We start from the raw sequence: 15,136 nt of genomic DNA, 5'->3' as shown, positions 1-15,136 counted from the left end.
ATTTAAAATGCCAGGTACGTACAACAGTTTGTAATTACAAACAACCACTACTTCATAGCATACATCAAAACATTATTGTATAATTATTCTGTTACTATATTTAAGATCTTTCCAATGATCTGGAAGAATTTAATACTTTTTATGCACAGAAAAGAATACTAAACTAAGAAAAACTTCTCACTAACTGACATTCTACAAATTCACACAAATTTGACTTCATTTAAAAGGTTTTGGGACAGAAATTGTTTGTATTCTGGTGGCCTAGTGGTAAGAAGCTGCACTGTAGTCCCAAAGTTGCATGGTTCAAATCCACCAGCTGTTCCATGGGAGAAAGATGGGCAAGCTCCTCTCATGCTATTAACGGCCTCTGAAAACCACTGGGGAGTCAGCTATGGGTCTGTCCTGACTTGATGGCACACAATAACACCACAACAGACTTTTTTTCAGGCACACGCACATACGGCACCAAGAACAACAGGCATAAAACATAACGTGACCCTATCTTCAACTCCTTTACTCCTTTACAGTCCATCACTGACATTGTTGTTGTTATTGTTATGTGCCATTGAGTCACTTGAGATTCATAGCGACCCTATATACAACAGCTCTAAACTCTGCTCTGTACTGTGCCAATCGCACTATCTCTGACACTCCCATCCCAATTATCCCAGTCACTGAATCAATCCACCTCATAGAGGGCCTTCCCCTTCTGCGCTGTCCCTCCACCCTCCCAAGCATGATGTCCCTCTCCAAGGACCGGTCTCTCCTCACAACATGTCCAAACTATGATAGACGGAGCCTCAGAATCCTAGCCTCCAAGGAGCCACCCGGTTTAACCCTTTCCAGGATGAATCTCTTTGTTTTCCTAGCAGTCCATGGTACCCTCAATACTCTTCTCCAGCACCAAAGCTCAAAGGCATCAATTCTCCTTCTATCCTCCTTAGTCATTGTCCAACTCTCTGATGCATAACAAGTGATAGCAAAGACCATGGCCTGTATCAGATGCACCTCAGTCTCCAGAGAGACACCATTGGTCTTCAGTACTTTGGAGATGTCTCTAACAGCAGACTTTCCCATTGCAATATGTCTTTTAATTTCCTGGCTGCTGGTGCCTAGAGTGTTGACTGTGGAGCCAAGCAAACTAAAGCTGTGAACAATCTCAATCTCTTGACCATCGATCCTGATGCTGCCAACTGGTCCAGTGGTGAGAATCTTTGTCTTCTTGACATTGAGCCTCAATCCATATTGGAGGCTGCAGTCCATGACCTTCTGCAGCAAGCATTTCAGGTCCTCCTCAGTTTCAGCAAGCAGGGTTGTGTCATCTGCATAACTCAGATTGTTGATAGATCGTACACCAATCTTGACCCCACATTTCTCCTCATAGAGCCCAGCCTCCCGGATGATCTGTTCTGCATACAGATTGAAAAGGTATGGAGGCAGGACACATCCCTGGTGTACCCCCTTCCCAATTTTGTACCATGCAGTGTTTCCCTGCTCTGTTCTGACGACTGCCTCTTGGTCCAAGTATCGGTTTCTCATTAGCACGATCAAGTGTTCTGGGATTCCCATTCTTCTCAGAGTCAGCCACAGTTTGTTATGATCCACACAGTCAAATGTCTTTGCATAGTCAATGAAACACAGATATACATTCCTCTGGTATTCCCTGCTTTCAACTAAGATCCATCTAACATCAGCTACAATATTCCTAGTAAAACAACTCCTTCTAAACTCACCCTGGACTTCTGGCAGTTCTCTGCCGATGTGTTGTTCTAGTCGTTTTTTTTATAATCTTCAGTAGAATCTTGCTTGCATGTGAAATCAATGATATTGTTCTATAGTTTCCACACTCTGTAGGGTCACTTTTCTTTGGGATGGAAACAAATAGATCTCTTCCAGTCAGTTGGCCAAGTGGTTGTTCTCCAGCTTTCTTGGCACAACTTGGTGAGCACGTCAGGGCAGCATCCCTGACATACCTGCTTTAAAATCTCAAACGTACCAACAACCCTTGGGGTAACTCCAACTTCCCACAGAAACAAGAGAAACCATTAGTCCCCCAAATCATGCCTCTAGAAAGAGTGTAAACTGAAGTTCAACCTCAGGTCCAACCGACCTAGACAAAGACTCACGGATCACACTCACCAGCGTGGATGTTTCTCAACAAACGCAAACTAGATAGATATATTACAAACATCATTATTATAGGAGCTTAGAAAAGTATATAATTAAACTATTTCCGATGGAGTCACATTTTCAGAGAAAGTGAAATAATTCCACCAGACCATTCTCTCAGCAAAGTACTCTAGGGAGAAGGAAGGCAGCTATGTAAATACGTTATTATTAGAATAATCTGACAAGCCCTCATCTCACTACAGAGCTACAGATGCTTCTTAATAATGGCAACTGGGGGAGGAAAGGCAAAATGATTAAGAGACCTTCAAAATCTCTACCTAAAGAAGACGAACAAGAGAGTTCACAAGATTGTGACTGGCAGCTGTTGTTGTTCTTGCTGTTGTTAGGTGTCTTCAAGTCGAGGATGACCCACATCGGCCCTATGAACAATAGACCTGAACCCTACCCCTCATGTTCAAAGCTACCCACACCAGCCCAACTGCCACCGAATGAATGCCCTTATGTACTGACTCCTACGGACTGACTGACCCCTATGGACTGACTGACCCCTGTGGACTGACTGACCCCTGTGGACTGACTGACCCCTGTGGACTGACTGACTCCTGTGGACTGACTGACCCCTGTGGACTGACTGACTCCTGTGGACTGACAGGCAATGGTAGTTTTGTGTACTTGTAGTGTAATGCAGACTTCCACACAAATCTCCCTTTTTAAAAAACCCTCATAAAAGCATGAACTATTATAAGTCCCTAGATTACTAATGTCCACTTTAATGAATAACTTGTACTTGCCCTTTAATGTTATGTAAATTTGCCCTTATTCTGAAAGATTAAACCGAGGGCTTTGAACTGGTTTGTTCTGGTGTGACCTCAGGCCAAGAATTTGCATCTCTACCCCAGCAATAAGGGATCATAATCTACATTTTAACAAGATCCCCGGGTGATTCTTATGTATATTCTCATGAAAATGTAGATTCAGATTCAGTATATCTGGGGTATAAATGCAAATTCTCAGCAGGGAGAGGAAAGAGCCCCCTGGAAGTCTTGCCTGAACCAACCCATACTCCCAGCAAATCACCTCCACTTAGCAAGATCACAGGCACAGCTTTCAAATCCCTGAACAGCCTCCAAGCCTTTCCTTGCACAACAAGCCAAATGAAATCCACGTGCACCTGTTCCCCTTCCCTACAAAGTCCACTTAAAGGCAGACCTGGGAACAGACCTTTCCATAACCTGAGACTCCCTAGGTGACCAAAGCGCGTCCTGACTAGCTCGGTCCCAGGAAGGAGCTGCTGTTCTTACAGTAATAATCCTTCCCAGAATTAATCAGTCATTGTACACTAGAACCAGCAGCTGGAGTGCTGTGAGTGATAATGAAACCTGTAACATGGCATCTTCAGCCGTCTTTCCAAGACAATAAGGGAATTAAAATTTCAATTGAAATTTTAATTAGAGGTTTGAAACACGCTTCACTGGCAAAATTATTTCAATTAATGTGAGCCAAATACAAAGGACAGACTGCAGAAATGCGAGGCGGCCACCAGAAACGATGTCATTAACCAGCTTGGTTGCATCGGCGCGGCACAATAACTGCAAAGGTCTGGCGTCGCCGGTATGTATCACCAAGCTACAGGCCGCGGTATTAATCAAGTCTCTGATTTCAATGTGACGGACACAGGCTTCTTGTTGGATCACCGGGCGCTGCTCAGAAGCCAACAGCAGCTGTTTACCTTGAAGAAGGAAACAAAAGGCCAGGCCTATTTGCAGACACCGCCTGTCATGACAATTTAATTATTCTATGCAATGCTCAGGTTATCATATCAAGAAATAAATAACTATCCCGTCTCGATGCCAAGTGCAGAGCTGGCGGGGCATTTGGATGGTGAGGCGGAGAGTGAGCGCAGAGGCTGGCGAGCCACGGTGGACACTGATTTATTTACTCTGGGTTTATTAACCTCTACTGAGCGCAGATTAAATTTACTGGGCAGCTGCACCTGCCTGCAAATGGGCATTCAGAATCTTCTGATAAAAAAAATCCAAGCCAGCCACAGGGCTTTGAAAGGTGGGATTGTTTTAGCCTTACTTTCCTCTGACATTTTGTAGCAGATTTTCTTTCAGACCCTGTAGATGCCTTCCGTCGATTTTACTTCTAATAGCACATAACCATGGGGAAGGGAGATGTGAGTATTTTTTCATATGAAGTCCCATGAAAGAGCAATTACAGACCTTCCTGTTCACTCTTAGACACAAAGCACCAAGATGAAGAATATTTCCAACCTTTAAAGTGCACCTGGAATCGTTTCTCCATGAAAGAAGCTACCTTGTGTATGAGATAAGCCAACCACCCTCCAAGCTGTGCCAAGAAGCTGTGCCATCCATACCACGGGGACCACAGCAGAAATCTGTCCTCTCAAAGTTTCTGTAAAGAACTAACAAACGTCACATATCTGCAATGTCACCAATACACAGTGAGCTTTCTTGTCAATAGTATTACCACAGTTCTATGTACTAAATATAATCATTAGCATGACTCTTGTTCATTTAAGTATCAAAAAAAAAAAAAAAGGAAGATGAGAATTAAAGAACCTTTCCCTAAACATCAAGAAAAGGAAAAGGACCAACACACTTCGAGGGAAATGCTTTTTTTTCTATTTTATGTATGAAAGTCTTTCTCGGAGGCACCAAGTGACTAATACTTTGTGAACTCTCACTATGTAGGCGACACTATGACAGGGAACTGCCAGACATTCAAGCTGGGTTTACAAAAGGCCATGATGTCATCATTGCTGATGTCAGATGCATCCTGGCTGAAAGCAGAGAATATCAAAAGAATGTCTATTTGTATTTTATTGACCAATCAAAGGCATTTGACCATGTAGATGATGACAAATTATGGCTAACGTTGCAAACAATGGAAGGCCCAGAACAGTAATCAATACCCACATCAAAAAGCTGTTGTCTGAACAGAACAAAGAAACACTGCCTAGTTTAAAATCAAACAGTATGTGTTAGGGTATGCTTTTTCCACACTTACTCAATCTGTATGCTGAGCGAATATTCAAGAAGCTGGCCCACGAATAATGTGGCATTGGGATTGCAGAAAGGGTCAAGAACCTCCAATATGCAGATAACACAATGTTGCTTATTGAAAGTGAGAAAGATATGAAATTTGCTACAGAAGATCCAAGTCTACAGCCTTCAGTACAGATTACATCCCAGCATCAGGGAAAACAAAGGACCTCACCACAGGACCAAGCATCAACATCATGCCAGATGGAGGACAAACTGAAGTTGTCAATGATTTCACCTTGCTTGGATTCAAAATCAACGCCCGCAGTATCAGCAGTCAGGAAATAAGGAGCCATAACACACTGGGTAAGTCCACTGTCAGTGACCTCTCAAAAATGCTGAGGAGCAAGGACGTCAGTTTGAAGACTGAGGTGCACCTGATTCAGGCCACGGTCTTCCCAATCACCTGCTATGCATTAGAAAGCTGGACACTTAATGAGGAAGACACATGAAAAACTGATGTCTTTGAGTTGTGGTGCTGGAGAAGAGTACTGAATATCCCGCAGACTGCCAAGAGAACAAAAAGGTATGTCCTGGAGAAAGTGCAACAGGTGTACTCCCTGGAGACGAAGATGGAGACGCTTTGTCTCTTACTTTGGACTTGTAGCTAGGCAAGGAAGCTATTCTTGGGAAGGGGCATCACGCTTAAAAAGATGAAGGGTCTGAAAAGGAGAGGAAGACCCCCAACGAAATGGAATGACAACGTGACTTCAGCAATACGTACAAGCGTGCCAGAGAGGATGAAGATGGCACAGGACAGGACAGGAATCAGATCTGCTGTTCACAGGGTCGTCAAGAGTCATACTTGACTCAATGGCACTTAAACAACAACATGCTAAGTACAAGGGAGCTCTGGTGGTCTTGGTAAGAAACTGTGCTACAACTCCCAGGGCAAGCAGTTCAAACACACCAGCTGCTCTATTGGAGAAGGATGGGCAGACTCCTCCTGTGTGATTTACTGCTTCCAAAAACCCCACTGCAGGTTCAGCTATGGATCGGTTCCAACTTGCTGGTACTCAACAACAACATTGCTAAGTACAAGTTACCTTCAAGTTGGCTCCAATCAATGGTGACCCTTAGGGATAAGAATCAACCAGCTGGATTTTTTGGAAGTAGTTCTCAAGCCTTTTCTTTAAAGTGCCTTTGGGTGGACTCAAACCTATAGCCTTTCAGTCAGCAGTTAACCAAGTTCACCCACTAAAGGTACTAGACAAACAGACTAGGGATAAAAACCCTCTCACAATCAACTTCTGAAAGTCGGCCACTGAAAACCACAGGAGTCACAACGGTATGCCTCACGCGTGGGGCACCTGAGTTGGCTGCAGCTGGAGCCGACTCCATGGTGGCCGACAGCATGTTAGTAGGTATAGGATGGACAAGACCAGGAAACAGACCAGCCCTGCATTCACTGACCTACCAGGGGAAAGCAGGAAATATATGCAGTTTATAGAAACATGGAAACAATAATGGAAACACTTGGAGCATGCAGAGTTCAGGACATGTGAGACAAATCCAGGCAGACGGCTGAGAAAATTTTCACAGAAATACACAGTCAAGCCAAAAACAAATAATTACGCCAACAACAAATAATTACAAACTGGCATTAATAAAGAGCTCCTACTTTAAAATAAAACGCAACAAAAAGTATAGGATATAGAGAAATAAATATAATAAGTGTTAAGAACTCTAAGGAACACATAACTGAAGAGAATGAAAGGGCATAAATAAACACTTCAGTGAACGAGGCACAACCCTGTTCACTAAAGAGTCAATATCACAAAGATGAAATTCTCTTCAATTCATTAAAATTCTGATTAAAACTCCATCATACTTTTTTCTAGAACACAATAAACTGATTCTAAAATTCGTATATATAAAAGTAAAGGATCAAGAATCCCATAGACAATTTTGAACAAAGTAAGATAATAACTTGACTAATTATAAAATATATTATAAAGCCTCAGTAACTAAAACAGTATGGTTTTTGTAAGGGATAGATGAGAACAAAGGAACAAGATTAAAAGCATAAAAATGTACATGTTGTTGTTGTTGTTGTGTACTGTCAAGATGGAACCAACACAGAGCTGATTCTCCAGCAGGTTTTCAAAGATAGCAAATTGCACACAAGGAGATTGTCCACCCTTCTCCCGAGGAACAACCGGTGGATTCAAACCATGTACTTTTGGGATTGCAGCTCAATATGTGATCGAGATGGTGTTATAAACCGTAGGAAAATGATCCACCAAACTGTTTAAATCAACTAGCTACTTATAATCAAGGCACTGTCCCGGGAGCTTAGTGGTAACGAGTTGTGCTGCAAACCCAAAGGCTCACAATTGGAGCTGTGAGGATCAGCTAAGGGTCAGTTTTGACTCAATGGTATATAACAACAACTTCTGTGCAAGCAAGATAAAATTACACCCCAAATTCATACCATCTATAAAAACCGATGCAAGAAGGTTTAACAAGTAGACTGTAGGAGATACTCTTGATGACACTGCGATAAGAAAAGATTTCTTAAATTAAAATCACTATCATAAAGGAAAAATAATGAGAAACTTTAATGCATTAGAAAAGAAATGAAACGCAACAGAAAAATAAGCAAAAGGTATGAATAGGCATTTATTTCATCTCTTATTGGATACAAGGTGTCTTGGACCACACCCCTGGGAAACTCCCCTTGCATAGGTCAAGGGAAAATTGAGGGTGTTGAGTCTCACTCTTCAGCCTCCTATAAAGGGCACATCAGATGATGGGAGATCATCAGTATAACTTCCACATTACATCATTATCGGCACACATTTGGGGGAAATAATTCAATCCACGGCAGTGATATCATACGTGATAAAACAGCGGATCAGGGAAAAAGAAGACCCTCGATGAGGCAGACTACCACAGTGACCACAGCAATGGGTTCAACAGGTTGTGAGAACGTGGCAGGGCCAGGGAGCGTCCATTCTGCTGCAATATGACATCACTACAAGCCAGCAGCCAACCTACCCACAGGCACCTCAAAACAAAACCTGCATCAAGAAAAACACATCTCAAAACATTAATACTGAGTGAAGGGGGAGGAAGGGCATGTTGAAGGCTGACACACTCAAGGAATGACTATTTACATATTCAACACTGCAAACGCTGCCCGTTTTACTTTGATAAATAAACACAGAAATGCACATGAGACTGCTTCACACCCACTACAGAGGAGAAACCACCATCGGGAGAAAAGGTGAACGGATCAAAGTAAGTGTGACTCCAATAATGTGGTAGCTTGTAAAATATTAGTATTTTTACCTTGGATTCATAGCTGCTGTGTTATATTTTGTACTTTGAAGCATATTTGAAATACTCCTAACTCAATTTTTTTTTCAAATATAAAGCACAATAACAAAGAAATATAATGGGGGGAAATGGCATATAAGAGAAAAGCAGGTAGGGGTTAGGGACTGTATAATAATGAAAGAACTTTATTCTCAAAGAAAAAAGTGATCTGGGTAGAGGGGGAGCAGAGAGGAAAGTGTGCAACAATCAACGACTGGAAACCCAAGCTCTTTATAAACTTTCATTAAAATCTAAAAAAAAAAGAGAGAGAGAGACAGAAAAGCATGCATTTGACCACCAAAACCTAGTATTTTTTAATTACTTATCTTTGGACTATTGACGCCTGAGAGAAGAGAATACAGAGATTCTTAAAGCTGACCCAAATCAACCTGCATCGACATGTATTCGCACAAGTAACTTTACTGACCTGCAAAATTATGGCATTAAATAAATACAAAAATAAATGGTATACTCTTTGCATTGTGTGGTGACACAACCCTGCTTGCTGAAAATGAGGAGGACCTGAAGCACGTGCTGCAGAAGATCAAGGACGGCAGTCTTCATTATGGACTGAAATTCAACATCAAGAAAACAAAGATTCTCACCACTGGGCCAACTGGCAGCATCAGCATGGATGGTGAAGAGATTGAGATAGTTAACAATTTTAGTTTACTTGGTTCCACATTCAACACTCTTGGTAACAGCAGCCAGGAAATCAGGAGATGAATTGCACTGGGCAAGTCAGCTGTAAGGGACCTCTCAAGAGTATTGAAGAGCAACGACATCAGGCTGGAGACTAAGGTGCGCCTGAGCCAGGCTACAGTCTTTACAATTACGTGCTATGCATCGGAGAGTTGCACAGTAAATAGGGATGACAGAAAGAGAATTGATGCCTTTGAGCTGTGGTGCCGGAGAAGAGTGTCGAATATACCACGGACTGCTAGGAGAACAAACAGGTTTGACCTGGAGAGGGTGAGGCCAGAGTGCTCCTCGGAGTCAAGGATTCTGAAGCTTTGTCTGACATACTTTGGGCATGTTGCAAAGGAGGGATTGGTCCTTGGAGAGGGACATCATGTTTGGGAGAGTGGAGGAGAGGAAGACCCTTGATGAGATGGATCGATTCTGTGAATGGAGTGGTGGGAATAAGTGCATTTGAGATGGCGAGGTTGGCACAGGATAGAATGGTGTTTAGGGCTCTTGTACATAGGGTCACTATGAGTCACAAGCAACTCGATGGCACATAACAACAACAATAACTCTTTGCAATGTGAAATAAGCTTTCACATCTATAATATCAACTGAGTGTTATAATAACCAGGTCTGAAGAAGTGAGACTCAAAATGTTGAAGAACTCGCCTAGCCTTTATTAGACTAGCATGGCAGAACCAAGAGTTCCATAAACATGAATTGTATTTGCACTTTATATCACAACATATGTTCATTTTGGTAGGAATATTTTACTTTCACCTCTCTTGTAGGATTCCCAAAAGCAGACAATGCTTCACTTCACAGCTGCTGAAAATAGAGTTTAAAACAGAGGGGTGAAGATTGAGTCATCAGCAAGGCCTATTCCTCACTGAGGAAACCAGGAAAACCCTGCTGATATCCCACTTTTCCCTGCCATTACCAAATAACCTCTTGTCAAGTCAATTACAATTCAGGCTATGAGTCACTGTCTCAACACATAAACCCAAAATGGTTCATTTCCTGAGTCTGTTACACCATCAGGCAACAACCTCAAGTATTTAAAAGGAGGGGGAGAAATTCTTAAACCAGGGAGCTCTGGTGGCCTAGTGCACTGCAATCCCAAAGGCACCTCCTCCCTCCTGTGCAATTCACTGCCACTCAAAACCCCTGGGGAGTCAGCTGGTCAGGTTAAGAGAAATAACTGACAACTTCAGTTGGTTCTGACTTGACAGCACACAACAACAACATACTATACAAAGAACTGTGCTCAGTTTTCATAATGCTCCATAAACTCCTTGCCATGTGTCTCTTCTTAAATCCTAGTAACTGTCACCTTGCCTCTGACTTCTGAGAGGGGAACAAATTGGAACAGAATAGGCAAGAGGTGCTTCCTCGATGCACCAGTGTTTCTCCAAACCTAAAATCCCACTGCCTCACACAGCCCTTTCAAGAGTTCACAGGGAACCAAAACCACAGGAGAAAGATGTGAGTTTCCTTATGCAACGTGAAAAGCCCTGCTGTGAGGTGGCATCAGCTGGACGGCAGTAAGGGGGTTAAGCACCCAGGACTTACACAATTTTGTTGCTGGACATCATTGAGTATGAGCTGCAGTTACCCTATGGACAATGGCTCTGAACCCTGTCCTACCCGTGTCATCCGCAACTTAAATAGTAAGGACCACAAAACAAACATCGGAATCCCTAAGATAAATGATGCAGACGTGAACTCTAAAGATGAATATTTTAATATGTCTTTTTTTTTTAATGTGTGTACTGTCAAATTGGATCTGACTGGTACAGGAGGTGATTATTCCTCCTTCTTCAGCAGAGCATCTGGTGGATTTGAACCGCGCACCTCTGGGATTGCAGTGCAGTTTCCTGCCACTAGGCCACCAGAGCTCGCCGAATATTTTAATATGTGAAACTTATAAGCAGGTCTACTTTAAAAAAAAATCATGATTCAAACGCCTGTATACGTGCAACACAAACATTTCTAACTATTCGGATTGCTAAATTTTTAAATTTAACTTAGCGCATATAAGCATTTCTACTGAAAAAACCAATACTATGGCTGATAGGTGACTGACTTTCTTCTGATAGGATACCTTATAAGCAAGATAAAGTGGTGATGTCACACAGAACAAGATGACAATAACCTATTCTTTTCCCACTGCCAAGAACAAATCATTATTAAACACCACCAGGGAAAACTTCAGCTCTTTCTATTAGAGAAATTCCAAACCTCTACTTGGTTTCCCATCTCCAGCTCTTTCCCACCTTGTTATAATATTGTGCTTTGTCTTCTCTAGCTACCCTTTGGTATCTCCTGTCCTACTCTCTTAAAGAACTGAACTTATAAAACCAAAAGGCAAGAACATGCTTGGTGTTTCTCAAGATGAAAGAATAGAAGAACAAATTCAAGCCTGGAGTTGAAACACTGAAAGAGTCCATGGGCAAAATCTTAAATGATATAAGAAAGTATAAAAAAAAAAAAGGTGGAAGAAATACACAGTCACTGTACTAAAAAGAACTGATAAACACTCAACCATTTCAGAATGCCACACATGATCAAAATTCAACAGTCATGAAGGAAGAAGTCCAAGCTTTTCTGAAGTTATCGGCAAAAGTAAAGCCCCAGCAGTCAGTGAATAACAACTGTACTGTTTCAGGAAACAGACACAAGTCTGGGCGCACACAGCTTCCTGGCGAGCGGACTGAAGAGATCTACATTTGTTCTCCTTCTCAAACAAGGCAATCTAAACATTATCACAAAAATATCATTGATATGACATGCAAGTAAAATCTGGCTGGAGATTATTTTGAAATGGCTTATTATTTTGGAATCATACATCAACAAGAAATTTCCAGAAATTCAAGCTGGACTCCTCGGAGGCCACGCAATGAGTTATCATTGCTGATACCACATGGATCTTGGCGGTGAGCAGAGGCTACCGGAAAGATGTCTATTTCTATTTTTATTTTTTTGCCTATACAAAGGCATTTGACTTGTGGATCCTAATAAATTATGAATAACATTGAGAAGAATGGGAACCCCAGAACACTTATTTGTGTTTACGTGGAACCTAGACCTAGACCAAAAAGCAGTTGTCTGAACAAAACAAAGTACTAAATGGTTAAAAATCAGAAAAGATGTATGTCAGAGCTGAATCTTTTCTCCAAACCTATTAAATCTGAATGCTGAAGAAATAATTCAAGAAGCTGCATTATATGAAGATGAATGTGGCATCAGGACAGGAGGAAGTCTAATCAACAATCTCGGTTATGCAGATGGCACGACCTTTCCTGCAAAAAGTAAAAAAGACTCGAAGTCCTTACAGATGTAGATCAGATTACAGCCTTCATTATGGATTCTATCTCAAAATTAAGAGGGGGAGGGAAATCCCCACCACCGGGCCAATAGCCTGCATCATGACAGGTGAAGCCTGAAGTTGTCAATTATTTCATTTAACCTGGAGCCACAATCAACACTCAAGGCAGCAGCAGCCAAGCAATCAAAAGACGCCTGGCCTGGGGAAACCTGCTGTCAAGGACCACTTTAAAGTGGTAAAGAGCAGGGATGTCAGTTTAAAAACCAAGGTGCACCCGATCTAAGCCATGGAATTTTCAATTACTTCCTAAGCATCTGAAAGTTGATCAGTGAATAAGAAAGACTAAAAAAAAAGTCAATGCCCTTGAACTGCCGTGTTAGAGAGAACTGAAATACACCACGGACTGCCAAACAACCAAGTCTGTCCTGGCAGAAGTATGACCAGGGTGCTCCCTAGAGGCCAGGATGGTGAAGTCCACCTCAGATACTTTGGGCTTGCTGAGGGGGGATCAGTTTGGAAAAAGGCATCATGGAAGGATAGGTAGAGGAATACGAGAGAGGAAGGCCTCAACAAGACGGTCTGACACAGAGACTCTAACAATGGACTTGAGCAGTATGCAGGGCAGGGTCAAGTTCAGACCTGTTGTTCAAAGGGTCACTATGGATTGCAGTCAATCCCACGGCACCTCTCTATCATGCTTGTGAAGGTGGAAGAACGCCAAAAGAGAGGAAGTCCCTGGCCAAGACAGACTGACACAGTATCTGCAGCAATAGATTCAAGTGTGTCAGAGATTGAGAGGCTGACACAGGAAAGGGCGGGGTTCAGAGCTGCTGTTCAGAGGATCTCTGTGAGTTGCACTTAAATCGATGGTACCTAACAACCACCACCATGGCATCTCAAACAACACCACTGAAAACCACATTCCAATCACATGACGAGGTTTTACTACATGATAGGAATGATGACGTTCTCACCCCTTGATTACAAAGTTACCATTAAAAGTGTTGATGAGGAAAAAAATTAAAAAAAAAAAAAAAGTGTTGATGAGGGACTTTTATCATGATGCTCCTAAAAAGTGGGAATGAGTGAAAACAACTTAGATCCTTTGACCTGTTTCCCCTCAGTGCTTATTTCAGTGCTGCACCCAATCCATTAAGAAGGGGATGGGGAAAAAAACAATGCAAAGTATGAGGCTTTTACTCCAGGGGCTGCTGAAGGTTCCGTAGTCCCGGGCCAACCATGCCAGGGGCTGCTGAAGGTTCCGTAGTCCCGGGCCAACCATGAGAGACATGGAAATGGCATGGCGGATGCAGACAGACAGAGCACCCTTCTTCAAGAACTACAACAGCTCTTGGCTGTGAAACCAAATGATCTTGAATCACGGAGACCCCAAGTATTACAGGTAAAACTGCTCCATAGGATTTCCCTGACTGTAAACTTTACACAAGTGTGTTGCTATGCCTTTTTTTTTATGCCACCGGGTGGGTTTGAACTTCCAGCTTTGGAGTTAGTAATGAGGGGTAAATGATTTGCATCACCCAGGGATTTTCCAAGGGCCACCGACCCAAGGAAAATACGGATGATAAGGGAGGAACATCTGAAATTCTAGCTTACTTGATCTGGAAACACAGCCACATGCATCACTGCTTGCAACCTTCCTAAATTGTCATTTGTCATTCAAAAATGTACCAAGTATACTAACAAATGGAGCTATAGGTTGAGCTATTTTGGTCAAACACTTTTCTAGGTCCTATAGCTTAGTGTGTTCACTTGCTGTACAGAGGTAACTCGTGGTCACTGGGACACTGATGTGTCGAATGCGATAATGGTCACCCATGGTGGACAGGGTTTGGTGGAGCTCCCCAATTAAAATAAGCTTGGAAGTAGCATCCACTTCCGAAATAACTTACCTCCAGAAACCCTATGAACCTGGAGAAAGGATGAAAGTCACGCAGGTCTTTTGTTCACTGGTAGCTACGAGTTGCCTACGACTCAACGGCACTTAACAACAACAACTTCTAACTAAGTAACTTCTGGTTATTTTTCACAAAGTAAGTCTTTTTCTCATCTTACCAATTTAAAGGCAGGGGGCAGGCCTAACACCAAGAAAACCCTAAGAGAATATGTGGAACACCCACTTTATAAGCTCCAAAACATCTTGCTCATGCAAATGTCATTTTCAAAATGAGAGTCAGTAGCCACCTCCCTCAGATGCCAACACCTGTCATTCCCATCGTGGCACAAGTCTGGTACTGGTCTCTTAGCACTGCACTTCCCGGCCCTGTGCCTAAGGCAGGCGAAGCCCAAGAGCCAGGCTCAACCACCTCTCAGGCCAAACCCTGGGCCCAGGTAGGACAGGACCAGGCAGGCCTCAGCTGAGAGGGCTGTGTGTCACAAGCTACAGCATTACAGGATGCAGGTGGAACACAGTGAGGGGCTACAGCATTACAGGATGCAGCGGGAACACGGTGAGGGGCTACAGCATTACAGGATGCAGGGGGAACACAGTGAGGGGCTACAGCATTACAGGATGCAGGGGGAACACGGTGAGGGGCTACAGCATTACAGGATGCAGGGGGAACACGGTGAGGGGCTACAGCAT

The 15,136-nt window shown here is 42.7% G+C and overlaps 1 protein-coding gene across 1 annotated transcript in view; it reads right to left on the bottom strand.

Moving 5' to 3' along the window:
- Window positions 1-15,136, bottom strand: part of EXOC4 (exocyst complex component 4) — an 877,780-nt gene that overhangs the window by 817,709 nt on the left and 44,935 nt on the right. The window lies entirely within an intron of this gene.

Source organism: Elephantulus edwardii, unplaced genomic scaffold (assembly GCF_000299155.1).
Source record: "Elephantulus edwardii isolate Elephantulus edwardi_28Jun2011 unplaced genomic scaffold, EleEdw1.0 scaffold00055, whole genome shotgun sequence".
In the NCBI taxonomy this organism is placed as follows: Eukaryota; Metazoa; Chordata; class Mammalia; order Macroscelidea; family Macroscelididae; genus Elephantulus; species Elephantulus edwardii.
This window is presented reverse-complemented; position numbering and strand designations above follow the sequence as displayed.